General features: G+C 44.0%; 1 non-coding gene across 1 annotated transcript; it reads left to right on the top strand.

The window, feature by feature from the left end:
- The first annotated feature begins 13,444 nt into the window (after positions 1-13,444).
- Positions 13,445-13,517, top strand: trnav-cac (transfer RNA valine (anticodon CAC)). The gene has a single exon. It is a non-coding gene; the product is annotated as a tRNA-Val (tRNA).
- Positions 13,518-17,197: the final 3,680 nt, after the last annotated feature.

The raw sequence follows: 17,197 nt of genomic DNA, 5'->3' as shown, positions 1-17,197 counted from the left end.
GCCCAAAGGGAAAAAGACATTTAAGCAATAGATGATGCCTGTGCAACAATTGGAGGGGAATCCGTTTAGATTCAGTGGGTTTCTGCACGAAGTTTGTAGGTTTCCTGTGTTAGCAGTTGATTCTGGTCTGATCATGCTTCAAATGATATGATTCCGACAAAACTCACCAACAAGGGGGTAAGGAATTTACTGTGTTAATCAGCAATTTCGAGAACCCCAGACGACGGGAATTAACGATGAATCAACAAAATAATAATTGAATCAGCTGAAATCTGAACTCCGATTCTGTTGGAACTCAAAACAACAAACTTTCTATCGCAACGTTAACAATGCTGTAGAAATCTAACGCACTTTTCATTTCACCACCGAGCCGCGCTAGCCACAGTTTTACTGTACTCAAAGTTGTGGTTGTCATCGAGAACATATAAGAAATCTCCTGGAGAGTTCTTCAATTAGATCTTTTATTTGCAGACAAAAAACCGTGACACTTAGAAAGCAATTTCTTGAACGACCCGAAACTCAGGATCCGTGGCTCTTTATTCCTTTTCTTTTATTATATTTTTGTTAGCTTACCTGGATGCCCAACTGTGTTAGTCAGAATTATTTCACTCCAAGTATCCAATAAACCACTAATGCTCTACTTCTGCCAATAGGGTTTTTCTGTTGTCACGATTATGTATTTTACTGCCACCTCTGCTGCAATGATCTTACAGCCCAGACTAACCTGTCATGATTAGATTGTTCGCTACCCCATCTACCACAATGTTTTCCTGTCCCAAGCTGATTAAATATTTAATGTTTTTTTTCTGCTACAAGGGTTTCAAGCAGACTGACGCTACTAACTATCAATTAAATGCTTAAAGTCAAGTCCTAAAGATTTATTGTCACGACTTATCCCAACCTGCAATGATGATATTTAGCTGGCAAGGCTGACGGTATTAACTGCTATTATCTCAGCCTGTCACAGTAACCATTCAGCCCCAGTCTGACTCTGCTAATTGGTGGAGGAGCATTCCCCGATGCTTATCCCATCCAGCCACAGTGGCCCCATCCTGCCACAGTGACCTTTTGACTCGTATAGTATTCCACAGACCTCTTGTAACAGATCGGCAGTAGTACCCATGCTTTTACCCTTCCCATGCTTTCTTGATCGGTATTTGCCACACGGTGTTCAGACCTTTGATCAGATATCTGTTTGTCTTCGCCCCACTTTCCAGTACCTGATCCTTATCCATGTGTGTTCCAGCTTCTCAAGTATTCGGCTAAATACTCCTGAAGTGTTTTGATGACTCATAGCTTTACCACACGTTCAAACAGTGCGTTCCAGTTATACAACACTCTCAGAATGAAAATGTTCTTCCTATATCTCCTCTGATTATCCTCCCCTTGCATTTAACGTTGATCTATAGTTGTAAACACTTTCCATAAGAAATTTCTTCCTATAACACGTATCTATCCCCTTACTGTACACCTTCAACTCTTCCTCAATCACTCTTCTCCGGCCTCAGATCAAGAGCCTGAGCTAAGCTAATTTATCGTCCCCATGACGTGATTGTCGTGCTGGAAAAGTACAGCTGATGAGGCAGCATCTGAGGAGCAGGCGAACCGACGCTTCTGGCATAAGCCTTTCGTCAGGAATGAGATGTGTAGGTGGGGGCGGAGAGATAAATGGGCGGCAGTTGGGGTTGGGTGGAAGGTAGCTGGAAAAGGGCTAATTGGATGGCAGCGAGGGAGAAAGTGATAAGTCAGAGGGGGAAAAGATTAATAGGTTCGGAGGGTGGTACCGAGTTGGGGACTGTGATAATGTGAGGGGAGGGGAATTGAGGAAGATGTTGAAATCCACATTTATCCCATATGGTTGCAGTGTCCCAAGGCAGGATATGGAGTGTTTTCTTTTCCAAGCAGCGGGTGGTAACGGTTTGGTGGTGGCTTATGCCCGAAACGTGCATTGTTCTATTCTGCAAACCACATTTCAGGGGAGATGTGAAATACCAAAGACTAAAAAAACGACAAAAAACTTATATAAGCAGAGTTAATGGAATGAGACGCAATGCAGACAGAAACCATTTTACAATGAGTCTGCTCTGTGCCGCCGAAGAGATTCACACTCCCTCACCCTATCTTTCCAAACCCGCATTATTGATCCACCTACAAAAATAGAAATGAGTTCAAAAGCTCGGCGGGTCAGGCAACATCGTTGGAGAGAAATCAGAGTTAACATTGCGAATCAAAAGGTGTTCCAAGGAATGGCCTGTTGACCCCAAATGGTCATTCGGTTTCCCTGAGCTGCGATTCCTACTTTTGTCTTTGATTTTGTCTTTGATTATACAGTCCATTCAGGTTTTGTTTGCCATCTCCCTGAAGTGCACATCTTTGGACAGTGAGATGGAATTGGAGCAGCCGGAAGAAATCCACACGGAAGAGAAGAAAAAAGGAGCGTGCAAATTCCACACAGTCAGTCACATAAGTCTGGAATCGAATGCAGGTTTCTGGCCTGTTCGCCCTCTCAAGCTGTAAGCGCGCGTCCCGGATGCGAAATGAACCCAATCTCACGCAGTGACAGGCAGTGGTATTGCCCTGGAGTTCAATGCAAAAAGAAGCCTATGTATCAGTACTGGAAATCTATAATTGATTAACTATCCAAACTCTTTTTTTTAAATCACTTGATCGACAGCCTTGTACGTCTTGTCGTCAAAAATTCACATCGGAATACTTCTAAAAGATATGAGGATTTCTGCCTCTCCAACCTTTGCATGCACTGAGTTCCAGATTTCAACCACCCGCTGTTTCAAAACGAATATCTGCGCATTCACTCAAATCTTTCTTCCTCTGTTCTTAAATCTATTACCCCGTGAGTGATCTCTCCATTATGGGTAAACTTTAGTTTCAGTCTACACGATCCGTATCCTTGATTATTTTGTATATCTCAATCATGTCACCTCTCGATCTCTTCTGCTCTCAGTCTATCCAGTCTATCCAATCTCTCTTCATAACAGGAGCTCTTCTACTCAGACTATGTCCTGGTAAATCACCGCTGCATCATTTCCAGTGCTAATGAGATTGCAGAACTGCACACCATAGTCTAGATAGAGCCGAATGAGCAAGTGAAATAAATGATGTTGCAATCCGCAGAAAGAAGTCGTTTTGAAAAAAAGTTTATTTTCCTCAGTGCTGCCCTGTGTTCTTTTCCTGAGCCTCAAGTTCCAATAATATCTGATCCATGCCAGTAAAAGGTGCTACTTGAACATTGATCTCAAAACCACGGTATCGAAATGGATTGACTGCTCTGAAGGTCGCAATGGTATGATTGAGGCATGTTCACCCAGCAACAGGGAACGCAGCAGCACAGACTGAACAGGGTTCAATTTGAAAATGATTGTAATGGAAATGAGAGGGGGAACTTAAAGGAGGTCAGTGATTGTGAGAGGGAGAGAAGTCTCCAAGAATGGGTGAGTCTGAATTCTGACATTTATCTCAGAGAGACGTGTGACAGAGGGGTTTGATGAAAAAATCATAATGTCAGAGAAAGTTTTCATGTCAAATCAATTAATTCATTTCTGTGTTTCTTTGGCATGTACCACAAGGAGTTAAAATGAGTAGAACATTACATGCCGTAACTCGGATTCAATCGAGGTTCCTGCGGCCACGACGCACAACACTGAACATTATACGATCCCTGGGCCATGCAGAGATGCGTGTTTGAAAAGAGCAGTAACGACAGTGACATAGAGCATGTTAGGAAGAATGCAGAGACACAACAGGACTATTTGGCGAGCAATAATAGACATGTGGGAACTCAGAATTGGCTGTATATTCAAATTGGATATTTCAAGAGGCTGAGTAAGTTCCATCGAGAACTGCATGTTGAAGAGTGAGGGTGATAGATTTTTACAAAACATCAAATTCTCAAGGGATACTGCAGGATATTGTTGAAATGTATGTTCCAACAGTAATGAGGTTTCACGATTGTTGCCACACGAGCTTCCCCACACAAGGAAGTACCCATTTCTACAGTGGATCACATAATCCCAATTCCTCCACCCAGACTCAATGGCGCAGTTGCAAAGATCAAACGGGAAATTGGGATGGAAATGAGCACGTGAAGCTACTGTGTCGCACCAGTGATGCGATCGGTGAGCACATGGTCCTTCTATGATGATACAGAGGTGCGTGAAATTCCGAGGCTGGGAGTTCTCCTGGTCAAAGGCGGGGAGGAAGGGCATATTTGTCTCCGGTTATTAGATTATTAAGGTACAACAGCAGCATTAACCCGCACTGTCGATTGTCTCAGTGGAAGCGTGCTGCAGCCTTAAGCGAGAGGTCGATGTATTGCAAGCATTCAGTGCAATTTTCCTTAACAATGCACTGTTTGATTATTTTGATAGGTAAGAACTGTTTTTTCATCACATCATCCTCTTGCTCCCAGCAAACACTCCAGTACAGCGTACATCAGTTTCATTCCAACACAGCCACATGTCATATTCTCACTCCCTCTGAGATGATTGGAATTGCCAATGTCATTCTCTGAGATGGAGCAACGTAGCATTGAGATGGTAGTGTAGTGAACAAAGAAGAACAAAGAACACAGAACATTTATAGCCCAGGAACAGGCCTTTTGGACCTCCCAGCCTGGGATGAACAAAATCAACTGTCTAAACCTATCTCCCAATTCCTAAGCACCTGTTTCCATCTGCTCCCCACTTACTCACGCATCTATTAAGGCGCACCTTGAATGAAACGACCGTGCCTGCCTGTACTACCTCTGCTAGAAACGTGTTCCAGGCACCTACCACCCTCTGTGCTAAATACTTTCTACATCTATCTTCCTTAAACGTTTCACCTCTCAATTTGAATGTGAGACCTCTCATTATTGAATCCCTTCCCTGGGGAAAAAGCATCTCTTTACACCCGGTCTTTACCCTGCAAGATGTTGTAGATCTCAGTCAGGACCCCTCAATCTCTTTTTATTCACTGAAAGCAATCATAAACTTCTTAACCTCTCTTCACAGCAAACATCTTCCATACCAGCAACATCCACGTAAACCTTCTCTACACCCTTTCGTAAACGTCCACATCAACTGGGTAACTTGACGACCAGAACTGTGCAGTGTGCCTAAACGCGGCCGAATCAAAATCTTCTACAATTTTTGCATGACCTGCCAGCTCTTACATTCAAAGCCCGGTCCTCTGACGACAAGCATGCCATTTGCTTTCTTGATCGCTCTGTCGACCTGTGCCACCATTATCATGGTACAAAGGACCTGAACTCCCAGATCTCTCCGCTCATCAACTTTCTCCAAGGCTGTTCCGTTTACTGTGTCGTTGGTTCAAGAATTAGGCTTCCCAAAATGCATCACTTCACATTTGCCTCGATTGAACTCCGTCTGCCACTTCTCCGCTCTACTCTCCCGTCTATCTATATTATTCTCTATTCTTTGACGACCCCTATGCTTTCTTCTACTCACCAATCTTCGTGTCAAATGCAAATGTAGTGGCGATATATTGGGCTAACAACACTTGGAGACTGGAACATGGCAGCTGCTGGTATTTAAATCGATGAATAAAATTTGGAATAATAACCCCGATCATAGGAACAGAGGCAAAAGGTTTTAATTAGCTGAAAGCCCATTCATTCGTGTCCCTTGGAAAGGGGAATTTGCCATCCTTAATGAGACCTGCCAACATATGACTCCAGACTCACAACAGTGCTTTTCAACGATAGAATCCCTCTGACTCAATTCAAGGTGAATTAAGAATGCACAACAAATAATGTTCAGACCATGATGGCCACACTCCGTGGGAGAATAAAAAAGAAGAAAAAAAATACACGGATGACGGGGAAAATTGGGAGTCATCTCTGCGTGGACTCAAATTCAACTGATTATCCAATCTAAATAGACACATGGATACACACACCGCCAAGATGTCATGTCCATAGGGGGACTTCGGGAAAGGATTCAATTACCCGCTGAAGTGTAAACCTACGTGCCCAGGCACAATGTGGACAGGTCATTCACCACTTCCATGTGTAAGAAGGGATCACTCAGGAGGCCAACTGATAGAGTCACCAGCATGTTGACAAATGACATCAGGGGTCCGATTGTGCTGTAATTGCAGGTGTTCATCACATCCAGCAATGAACCATGTTTGGACGCTTGTTTCCAGTGGAGTTCCACTATTTCGTGACAGAGATCAACGATTCAGACTTAGTTGTAGGAGTCATGATTTAGAAATTTGCAGTGGATGCAACAATTGGTCGTGTATTTGACTATGATGAATAATGTCAGGGCCGGCAGAGATGTATCAATCTGGTGGAAAATAAAACCGGCGAATGGAATTGAATCCAGACCAATAAGTGGTAACGAATTTGGGGAGTTGAAACAATAACAGTGAGGATTCTGAGTGGAGAACAGAACAAACAGGAACAAAGGGATCTTGGAGTGGATATTCACAGATCACTGAAGATTTTTGGACAGGGAGCTCAGATGGTCGAGAGTATTTTTGGATATTTTCTGTTGTTGACCCTCGGTTGTGGGTGATATTCAATCTTTAGCAACCTCCAGTTTAGGAAACAACTAATAGAATGAGCACAAGTCTGGTCAATGCAACAATTAACATTTTAAAATTTGTAAGACAAAGCATGGAGGGCTGAAGTATACCACTTTGACGATCAAGACAGCTTCATCACTCAATGGATTTACCACTGATACATCTTCAAGTCATGCCGGTATGTGCCTTGGCGGGTAACTTGCACTTCAGTGCATCTTCAACCTTGTCCTTATAGTCAGCACAGTTTTTGAGCTTTGAATGTTCTGTCAACACAGCCTGGATGACTACTCCATACATCTTGGAGGTGGTGCACTCTACTGCAATGGTGCCTTAGCAGTGAGGGTAATAAACATTCAGGTGTTGAACGTGGTACAGTTAAGTGACTGCATTGTCGTGGACGAGGTCCAGTTCCTTCAGTGGTATTGAAGCTTCACACATCCAGGCAAATGAAGCGAGTTCTGTTACACATCTAATTTGTGCCTAATTAATGATGCAGACTTCACAGAGACATGAGTTGTGTTAATTATCAACCAGAGTCGACTGACGGACATTTTTTTGTAGTCAACTTCTTTATTTGGGCGGTCAGGTAACATTTCTCCTAAATATTAGCTCCGAGGGCGATTACACGGAGGACTTAAGTTACAACGAAGTCACTGAATGTCAATAGAATATGATTAGATTCTCATTTGTCTAAGTTATCATTACTGTATTTGGTCCATGTGTGGACTAATCCGATTCCAATCGCTATCTGATTTCAAGTTCCAGTTCCCGTGCTGTAAGGGACAGCAGAGATTTACGAGGATGTTGTCAACTTTGAATAAAATGGAGCTTCTTGGAATGATTGGTCAGGCTTGGATTATTCTCCTTGAAACAAAGCCGTGGGATCTTGACAGGGTAGATATAGGCAGGTGGTTTGGCCTATGCTCTGATGAGAGCACCACAGGACATAATCTCAGAATGAGATATCGCCCATTTAATTCAGAAATGAAGAGTAATTTCCATGCTCAAAGAATCTGTGGGGTTTTTTTTGGCAACCGAAGTAGAGGCGAAGTTGTTGGCTATTTTCAAACTGTGTCAGGTATTTAATCAGAAAGATGATGAAGTTTGTCGAGGTAAGTGAGCAGAATGGAGTTGAAGATTATCAGATCAACCATGAGTTCGTTGTATGGTGGGGCAGACTCGGTGGGCTGAATGGCATGCGTTCATTTTGTTTAACATTTGATCTAACGCTAAATTTTATTCATAAATTGAGAATTGTGAGTGGATGGGATGAAGTGATAGAAAAGGTTTATCAAACAGATCAGGAACGAAGCTCATAAGCTCATGAAGAAGAAATGTGCTGTGACCTGGGGGCATCAAATGACACTCTGCACAGCACAGGTAGCTGTTTACAGAAGCTGTGATTGCTGAAGAAAATTGGCTGACCTTGTACAGTTAGCAAGTCAGTCATCACGCTGCATGTGGAAGAAAGAAAGGTTAGTTTCATTGGAGCGGTTTGCTGCGGTTCCAATTCAGAGTGACTGTTTGAAATACTGATCAAATCATTGTGTGGACTGTTAGGTTAAAATAATCATGAGCAATCCCATTGGATAAACTTGTGCTCCAGATCACTTGTTAGTTATTTCTCTTTCTGTCGATATAAACTGATAGAAAGACAAGATGGAAAGAGGGGCATAAAGAAAAAAAATGTGTTCCCTCTAATTACACCAACTTAATTTACAACCGAAAAGAACATCTGCTCTCATTTTTTATTTCAACTTTTATGTGGTGTTGATTATTCGTGAGTCTCCCGTGCAGTGAAGCGCAAGAACACAATTCTCGATCCAGTGTATACCAGAGGTGTGAGATGCAATGTAAAAATGCCGCAGTGGTTTGTGGAATTAGCAACCAAAATGTGACTTGAACCCGTGGATGCGGAGCACGGTGGTATAATAATCCATCACCGTAATCTCTCGGTCTCCTCAGCACGTTTTGGAAATGGGTAACATGTGACCTCATCAAGGTAACATGTGGTGAAAGTTGTGGTTGAGAAACGTCTTGAGCTAAATTGAATCCAAACCATTGTGTTTCTGCTTTCACCAGAATTACAATAACAGCAAAATCCAAGAAGTAGCCATGCTCAGAATGAAACAGTGAACAATAATTCCCCGTCATATTCACAACCACATTTTGCCTTCACTCATAATTTCTTCAGTGACGTTCTCTCTCACATGAAGAAGTAGCTATGGCGAGTGATATAAATGTGATGTTGTGGTTCAATAGCCGTTCTCATATGGCTTAACTGAATTACGTTAAACCACAAGAAAAGCTTTTTTGTTCGCTTCATTTTATTAAGTGAACTGAAAGTCACACAGTTCATTGTAATAATCGGAATTGCATTAGATTTATCTCATTGGAATGATTAATGATATATGCAAATTTGTTCCGAATTTATTTCAGCTGAAAGAAAATACTGCCATTTATGCTGATCAACTCCAACAGTTTGTTAAAATGCTGTTTCGATCCCCGCTATATTGATGTTCAAAACACAACTGCGGTGTGGGAATGTGCTGAATATTTAAAGTGTCTGTCCTGTCATGGTCATGTTCTCCTCCCGCGCAGAAAATCGCAAGCAGCTCGAATGTTGCTTTGTTTTCCAGGCAAGTTGAGTTTTTACTGGAACGGAATGGAGACTTTTATTTCATCGCTGTTGTGAAACAAAGTCCTGCGGTGACTCGATTCCTCGTTGTTTGGTTTTCTGGCCAATGGGAAAATCTTTCCAATGCATATGTTATTGAATTTCTCCCATTTCCTCATTTCCTCATCCGATTACCATTGCAATTTTCTGAGCGCAATAGCCTCCTCCGCTCCCTCTGGTAGCTCATTCCATGCACCCATAACCTTGTGTGTGGGAAATGTGCCTCCAGGTCCTTTGTCAATTTCAGACCACTCACCTTAAACCTATGCTCTCGAGTTTCCAACTCACCCCAGCTTGGGTAAAACACGTAAATACTCAGGTTACAACCCTTCCATAAAATCATGTCGTATCCGTTATGCTGCCGGGAAGGTTGTCCCAGCCTATTCCACTTCACTCTACAGTCCAAACATTGACGACATCCTTGTCTATATTTTGTCACCAATTTCACGTCCCTCTTCTTTTTAACTTTTTCAAGATGTCAATTACCCTGGATAACAACGAGCTATTGGAAAAAGAAAGGTGACACGTAGAATGGCTTCAACTTTCAGTGCTGGATGGCACAGAGCCGCAGCACACCCGGCTGAGGCTTGTTTCTGTAGTGTAGTGGTCATCGCGTTCACCTCACACGCGAAAAGTCCGCAGTTCGAAACTGGGCAAAAACTGCTTTGTTCTTCAATTGCAGCCTTTTACACGAACAAGAACGGAGCTTTCTTGCTTGCTCTCCCATCTGCAAACCTGCCTTCGAAAATGCTCGAACAAATCTGCTCTCTTTGTGAAATGTGATGCAATTCCATTTAATTAGTGAGCAAAGCATTGTAAAGGTTTTCTCCAACCTGGTTCTGATCATAAGTCATTCTGTTTGAGAGTGTAGTTACCGCGTTCTGATCCCTTCCACGAAAAACTGTCCCGCATTTGCATTCCTTGCTCAGGCGGACCGGTTCAAAGACAGGGAAGAAGCTGATGCGCTGGTGTCACAGTGCACCACTGATTCCTGAACTAGTCTGTCTGTCAAATGTACACCAAAGTCGTCTCTGCAAGGCCTCATTTGGAAGCTCTCTGTCGTTATTCAACGTGCGAGAATTGGCAGCAGAGGTGCTGAACCATGGCTTGGATCAGTTCGCACGTTAGTGACTCATTCAATCAGCAACAGCAATGAAAGAAATTACACTCTCAGAGGAACCTCTGGACGTGTGATTTCATAGCGTCGCTAGTATTACGGTGAGCCCCGAGATCTAAGCCATGTTGGAACTGAAACGGAGGAATTGACAGAAAGGCTGCAGAATAACATCGCAACCTTTTGGTTTTCTTTAAATCACTGACGAGCAGGAAACTGTAAACGGGAGGGCGAGTGGGAAAGTGAGGCAGTTGCAGCTCTGATGAAACTCCTTCATTGTAAGTCACTCAGCAACAAGAGACGTGAAGGTGACTCAGGCGTGAGAGCTCTTCACATCGAGAACAAAAAGCACTCAAGGGCAGTTAGCACCACTCCCGGAGTGGGGGTGGGGTGAGATAATTACCTTTTGACTTCAGTTACTATGTTCAGAAACTGCCTTTTAAATTGAGGTGAACAGAAACTGCGTTTCTAATAAGCACCATGGAATTTAGCAAGATTTATTGAGTCGCTTCTCGTCGATTCCCACACAGGTTTCCAACTCTGTCGGTATCGATGTGGCACATGTCCAGGTGTGAATATCCCTGCAGCCAATTGCACGGTTCAGGTAAAAGGCAAGGAAAGTGGCATCTCGAACTGGCCCCGAGGTCAGAGCATCCTCACAATGTGATCTGTCGTTCTCGGATTGTAATGCTACCTCCTGTATAAGGTGGAGAACATTCTTTGGGAATCTTATCCTGCAAAACAGACACAGTGACTGAAAATATAGTGCACGGTATGATGTGGAACACGGCCTGCTCAGCTTTGTGCATTTTCCCTGCAGTCCAGTGTGTTTCGTGTTCCGTGTAAACGTGACAGTTGTCCTGTTTCGAGCAATGGGTGAAATCATTTAGCAAAACAAGAATCGAAATTGAAGTAATGTCAAGCAGCTCATGGTGATTTGAACAAATCATAACCGAACATATATTCACACGCAGTCAAAGATACATTTCTGGCTGAAAAGAGTCTGAGAAGATAGACTCAGCTTACCATTGATTTTTGTCCGGATTGATGGGCTTTCGTTATCTGCTGCGAAATAGACATTGTAGCAGGGCACATCCCAGCAGCTGTGCGAGTCGGAGAGGGACCATGGAACCCTTTTCATGGGACTTTGCATGTGTGGTTATGCAGGAGCACAATTCGAAATGCAAGAAAATGGGCAACCAGGCTCGGTGGCACAGTGGTTAGCACTGCTGCCTCACAGCGCCTGAGACCCGGGTTCAATTCCCGCCTCAGGCGACTGACTGTGTGGAGTTTGCACGTTCTCCCCGTGTCTGCGTGGGTTTCCTCCGGCTGCTCCGGTTTCCTCCCACAGTCCAAAGATGTGCGGGTCAGGTGAATTGGCCATGCTAAATTGCCCGTAGTGTTAGGTAAGGGGTAAATATAGGGGGTATGGGTGGGTTGCGCTTCGGCGGGTCGGTGTGGACTTGTTGGGCCGTAGGGCCTGTTTCCACACTGTAAGTAATCTAATCAGGCTGTCTGGTAGTGTGGCCGAACGGTCTAAGGCGCTGGATTCCAGGTTCCAGTCCTGAAAGGGGCGTGAGTTCGAGTCCCACCACTGCCATTTCAGCTGATCAACTCCACCGCCGCAGCACTGCTAAAATGCTGCTTTGATCCTTGGTGATTCAGGGGAATTAACTGTGGAATACGTGCCGAATATTGTCAAGACTCTCTGCTGTCATGATGTTGCTCGCCTCCCCAGCAGAAAATGGCAAACAGCTCAGCTATTAGTTTACGTTCCAGGCAAGTTGAGTTTTTACTGGAACCGAATGGAGACTGTTATTTCATCACTGTTGTGAAACAAAGTCCTGCGGTGAGTCGATTCATCGTTATTTGGCTTTCTGGCGAATGGGAAAATCTTTCCAATGCATATGTTATTGAATTTCTCCCATTTCCTACATTTCCGCCCTGGAGACACCGGAAGGGAAAGGTAATCTAATCGAGACTGTGATTGGTGAAATTCACTTTTTTAATGGCACATACTTATTATATTCTTTCTTTCTCTCTTTTCAGCATTGTCTGGGAAGTGGTGGTGCACTAAGGCTGCAGTATGTTTGAAAGAGTAGTTTGGAATTGCCCTGTTGTTAGTTGTGAGATTACTTTATGCCTCATGCCCTCGGACTGTCTCACATTTAGCATTCATGCTTCGCTGTGTCTAAACATGCATTAGGAATGCCAGTTTTGTTTGTGTTCCGTGTTAAATGCTTTCTGTTTGCGATTCGCTCAATACATTACGAGTTAACAGGGGTTCTGAGGTAACTTCCAGCAGCAAAAATCCTCAACTGAGGATCTGGGAAAGTATCACGAAGCATGGTCAGTCGGAGCAAAAGTAAGGAAGTCGTTCGTTTCTGCAGTGTTTCACAATACTACCTTTCCCGTGAGCAGTCGAACAGACTAAATGATTGTGCCACAGACTGCGACGGCAAGCTCCGCTGAAAAGTAATCCTTTAAAACCGGTGTAAGCAACACAAGGTTATTGGGGTACACCGCGTGGAAACAGATACTTCGGTGTATCTCATCCATGCTCACCACATCACCAAAATGAAACAAGTCCAGTTCCACAGCATTTGGCCGCAATCCCTCTAAACCCATGCTATCCAGAAACTCATCCAATTACCATTGCAATTTTCTGAGTGCAATAGCCTCCTCCACTCCCTCTGGTAGCTCATTCCATACACGCACAACCTTGTGTGTGGGAAATGTGCCTCGGGGTCCTTTGTCAATTTCAGACCACTCACCTTAAACCTATGCTCTCGAGTTTCCAACTCACCCCAGCTTGGTTAAAACAAGTAATTACTCAGCTTACAACCCTTCCATAAAATCATGTCGCAGCCGTTATGCTGCCGGGAAAGTTGTCCCAGCCTATTACACCTCACTCTACAGTCCAAACATTGACGACATCCTTGTCTATATTTTGTCACCAATTTCACGTCTATTTTTTTAACTTTTTCAAGATGTCAATTACCCTGGATAAGAACGAGCTATTGGAAAAAGAAAGGTGAAACGAAGAATGGCTTCAACTTTCAGTGCTGGATGCCACACAGCCGCAGCGCGCCCGACCGTGGCTGGTTTCTGTAGTGTAGTGGTCATCACGTTCGCCTCACACGTGAAAAGTCCCCAGTTCGAAACTGGGCAGAAACTGCTTTGTTCTTCATTTGTAGCCTTTTACACGAACAAGAACGGAGCCTTCTTGCTTGCTCTCCCATCTGCAAACCTGCCTTCGAAAATGCTCGAACAAATCTGCTCTCTTTGTGATTCAATTCCATTAAATTAGTTTGCAAAGCATTGTAATGTTTTTATCCAACCTGGGTCTGATCATATGTCATTCTGCTTCAGAGTGTAGTTACCGCGTTCTGAATCCTCCACCAAAAGCAGTACCGCGTTTGCATTCCTTGTGCAGGCGGGCCGGTTCAATGACAGGGAAGAAGCAGACGCGCTGGTGTCACAGTACACCACGGATTCCTGAACTAGTCTGTCTGTCAAATGTAGCCCAAAGTCGTATCTGAAAGACCTCATTTGGAAGCTGTCTGTCGTTATTCAACGTGCGAGAATTGGCAGCAGAGGTGTTGAATCATGGTTTGGATCAGTTCGCACGTTAGTGACTCATTCAATCAGCAACAGCAATGAAAGAAATTGCACTCTCAGAGGAACCTTTGGACTTGTGATTTCATAGCGTCGCTAGTATTAAGGTGCGCCCCGAGATCTAAGCCGTGTTGGAACTGAAACGGAGGAATCGACAGAAAGGCTGCAGAATAACATCGCATCCTTTTGGTTTTCTTTAAATCACTGATGAGCAGGAAAATGTAAACGGGGAGAGCGAGTGGGAAAGTGAGGCAGTTGCAGCTCTGGTGAAACTCCTTCTTTTTGAGTCACTCAGCAACAAGAGACGTGAAGGTGAATTAGGCGTGAGAGCTCTTCACATCGAGAACAAAAAGCACTCAAGGGCAGTTAGCACCTCTTCCGCAGTGGGGGTGGGGTGAGATAATTACCTTTTGATTTCAGTTACTATGTTCAGAAACTGCCTTTTAAATTGAGGTGAACAGAAACTGCATTTCTAATAAGCACCATGGAATTTAGCAAGATTTATTGAGTCGCTTCTCGTCGATTCCCACGCAGGTTTCCAAGTCAGTCGGTATCGATGTGGCTCATGTCCAGGTGTGAACATCTCTGCAGCCAATTGCACTGTTAAGGTAAAAGGCAAGGAAAGTGGCATCTCGAACTGGCCCCGAGGAGAGAGCATCCGCACAATTTGATCTGTCCTTCTCGGATTGTAATGCTACCTCCGCTTTTAGAGTGGAGAGCATTCTTTGGGAATCTTATTCTGCAAAACAGACACAGTGACTGAAACGATGCTGCACGGTAGGATGTGGAACACGGCCTGCTCAGCTTTGTGCATTTTCCCTGTAGTCCGGTATGTTTCATGTTCCGTGTAAACGCGATAGTTGTCCTGTTTCGAGCAATCATTGAGCAAAGCAAGAATCGAAATTGAAGTAATGTCAAGCAGCTCATGGTGATTTGACCAAATCATAACTGAACATATATTCTCACGCACTCACCGAAACATTTGTAGCTGAAAAGAGTCTGAGTAGGTAGACTCAGCTTACCATTGCTTTTGAGGGGCTGTATTGAGGGGCTCCTTCTTTGTGATTCACTCAGCAACCAGAGACATGAAGGTGACTCAGGCAGAGCGCTCTTCACATCGAGAACAAAGAGCACTCAGGTACAGTTAGCACCTCTTTGACATCTTCTGGGGTGGGGTGTGGTAATCAGCTTTTGACTTCTGTTAATATCCTCAAAAACTGAAAGTTGCCCTGTTTCGAGCAGAGGACGAAATCATTTACCAAAGCAACAATCCAAATACCAGCAATATCATGCAGCTCATGGTTACTTTCCCCAATCATTACCGAATATACATTCTCTCATACAGACATTACATTTGTGGCTTCAGCAAATCTCAGAAGCCTGATTCCAGCTATCAAATGATTTTTGGCTGGATTGAAAGTTTGTTGCGAGATTGATATTGTAAGTTGGGCATATCCCTGCAGCTGTGCCAGCAGGAGAGGGATCACAGAACTGTTTCCCGGTGACTTTGCTTCGAATGTTTCACAGGAGCATCATGGAAGGTGTAAGACAATATACTGCAGCTGTGGCTGGTTTCGTGGCCAAGTGACCGAAGAAACCGCTTTCTCACTACAAACTCACAGGTGGCTCGAGTTCAGATCCAACCGCTGCCCTTTGTGGGTGTGCTGTCTGTTTTACTGTAGCCTGTTAAATGCTGCTGTGTTTAAATTCCAAAACAACCATGTGGTTTTGCTTTTGGAAATGTACCTCTGATTTGGGAGAGTGCACACTCTCTATCCTGTCAATGTTCATGCTGTTATTATCACGTTTGCGTCCCACATGAAATGCCCCGGTCTCAAGCGGTTCTTCTGCTGCATCATATTCCGGCCAAGTTGTGTTATTCACTGTTTTCACTGAAACAGGACGGAGATTGGTATTGCATCGCTGTTGTGAAACAAAATCCTGCAGTGACTTTACTTCCCATTATTTGGTGTTCCGGCAACTGGGAAAATAATTCCACTACATTGTGATGTCATATGGTCTTAAATTTCTTTTATTTCCTTCCCTTCTGCCCTGGAGATGGAGGAAGCAGGCACTGCCACATTGTTGATCGGATGGGCAAATTAATCTAAACGAGACTGTGTTTGGGAATCTCTTAACTTTTCATGGTCCATTCATGTTCAGTTCTTTCTTTTCCCTCATTTCGGAGCTTTTCGGGAGGTGGCGGTGCACCAAGTTTCCAATACATTTTGGGAGTGCAGTTTGGAATTCCTCTGAAGGATCTGGGAGCTGTTTATGGCTGATTGCCCTCGGACTGTCCCCAGAATAGCATTCATGCTTCAATGTCTCTTAAAATGCATTTTAAATAAACTCCCATTTCCCAGCATTTGTCCCCTACCCCACTAAACCCTTCCTATCCAGAAACTCATCCGGTTGCCATTGAAATCTTCTGAGTGTACGAGCCTCCTTCATTTCCTCTGGAAGCTGATTCCATACCCGCACAACCTTCTGTGTGGGAAAGGTACCTCAATCCCTTTTATATTTTACCGTCCCACCTTAAACCTATGCTCTCCAGTTTTTAACTCGCCCCATATTGCAGAGATCAATAACTCAAATTTTTCTGTTGACAAACCTTCCTTCAGGCCATGCCCGACGATGAAGGGTAAGACGTCCCAGCATGTTCAGGCTCGCCCGACATTCCAAACTGTGCACCCCTGACACCATCTTTGTCTATATTTTGTGAGCAATTTCACGTGATTTTCTTATTTTTTTAATGATGCCAATTACGCTGGAGAATAACCAGCTCCTGGAAACAGAAAGATGAAGCGTTGAACGGCTGTAAAGTTTAGTGCTGGCCGACTCTGAACACCAGCTGCTCGCGGGGATGTTGCCTGTAGTGTAGTGGCTGTTAGAGTCACCTCATACACGAAAACTCCCCACTTCAAAATCGGGCAAGAATAGCCTTATCCCCGATGGCAGCCTTTCAGACTGACATGAGCAGTGTTTTATAACTTGCTGTTCACGTCAGCAAACCTGGCTTTGAATTTGCTCGCTCATACATGCTCGCGTGATGAAACGGAATACAATCCCATTTCATTTCTGTGTGAAACATTGTCACAGTGGTCGCCAAACTGGTTTTGAATATGCACAGATGTGTACAGCACTGATGGCCATTCTGTGTCACAGTGGAGTTCCTGGACTCTGATCCTTCCACTAAAAACAGTACCACATTTGCTTTCCTTGGGCAGGCGGCCTGGTTC

This window comes from Hemiscyllium ocellatum, unplaced genomic scaffold (assembly GCF_020745735.1).
Source record: "Hemiscyllium ocellatum isolate sHemOce1 unplaced genomic scaffold, sHemOce1.pat.X.cur. scaffold_1397_pat_ctg1, whole genome shotgun sequence".
Classification (NCBI taxonomy): Eukaryota; Metazoa; Chordata; class Chondrichthyes; order Orectolobiformes; family Hemiscylliidae; genus Hemiscyllium; species Hemiscyllium ocellatum.
The sequence above is the reverse complement of the archived record's forward strand: the minus strand, read 5'-3'. Positions and strand labels throughout refer to the sequence as shown.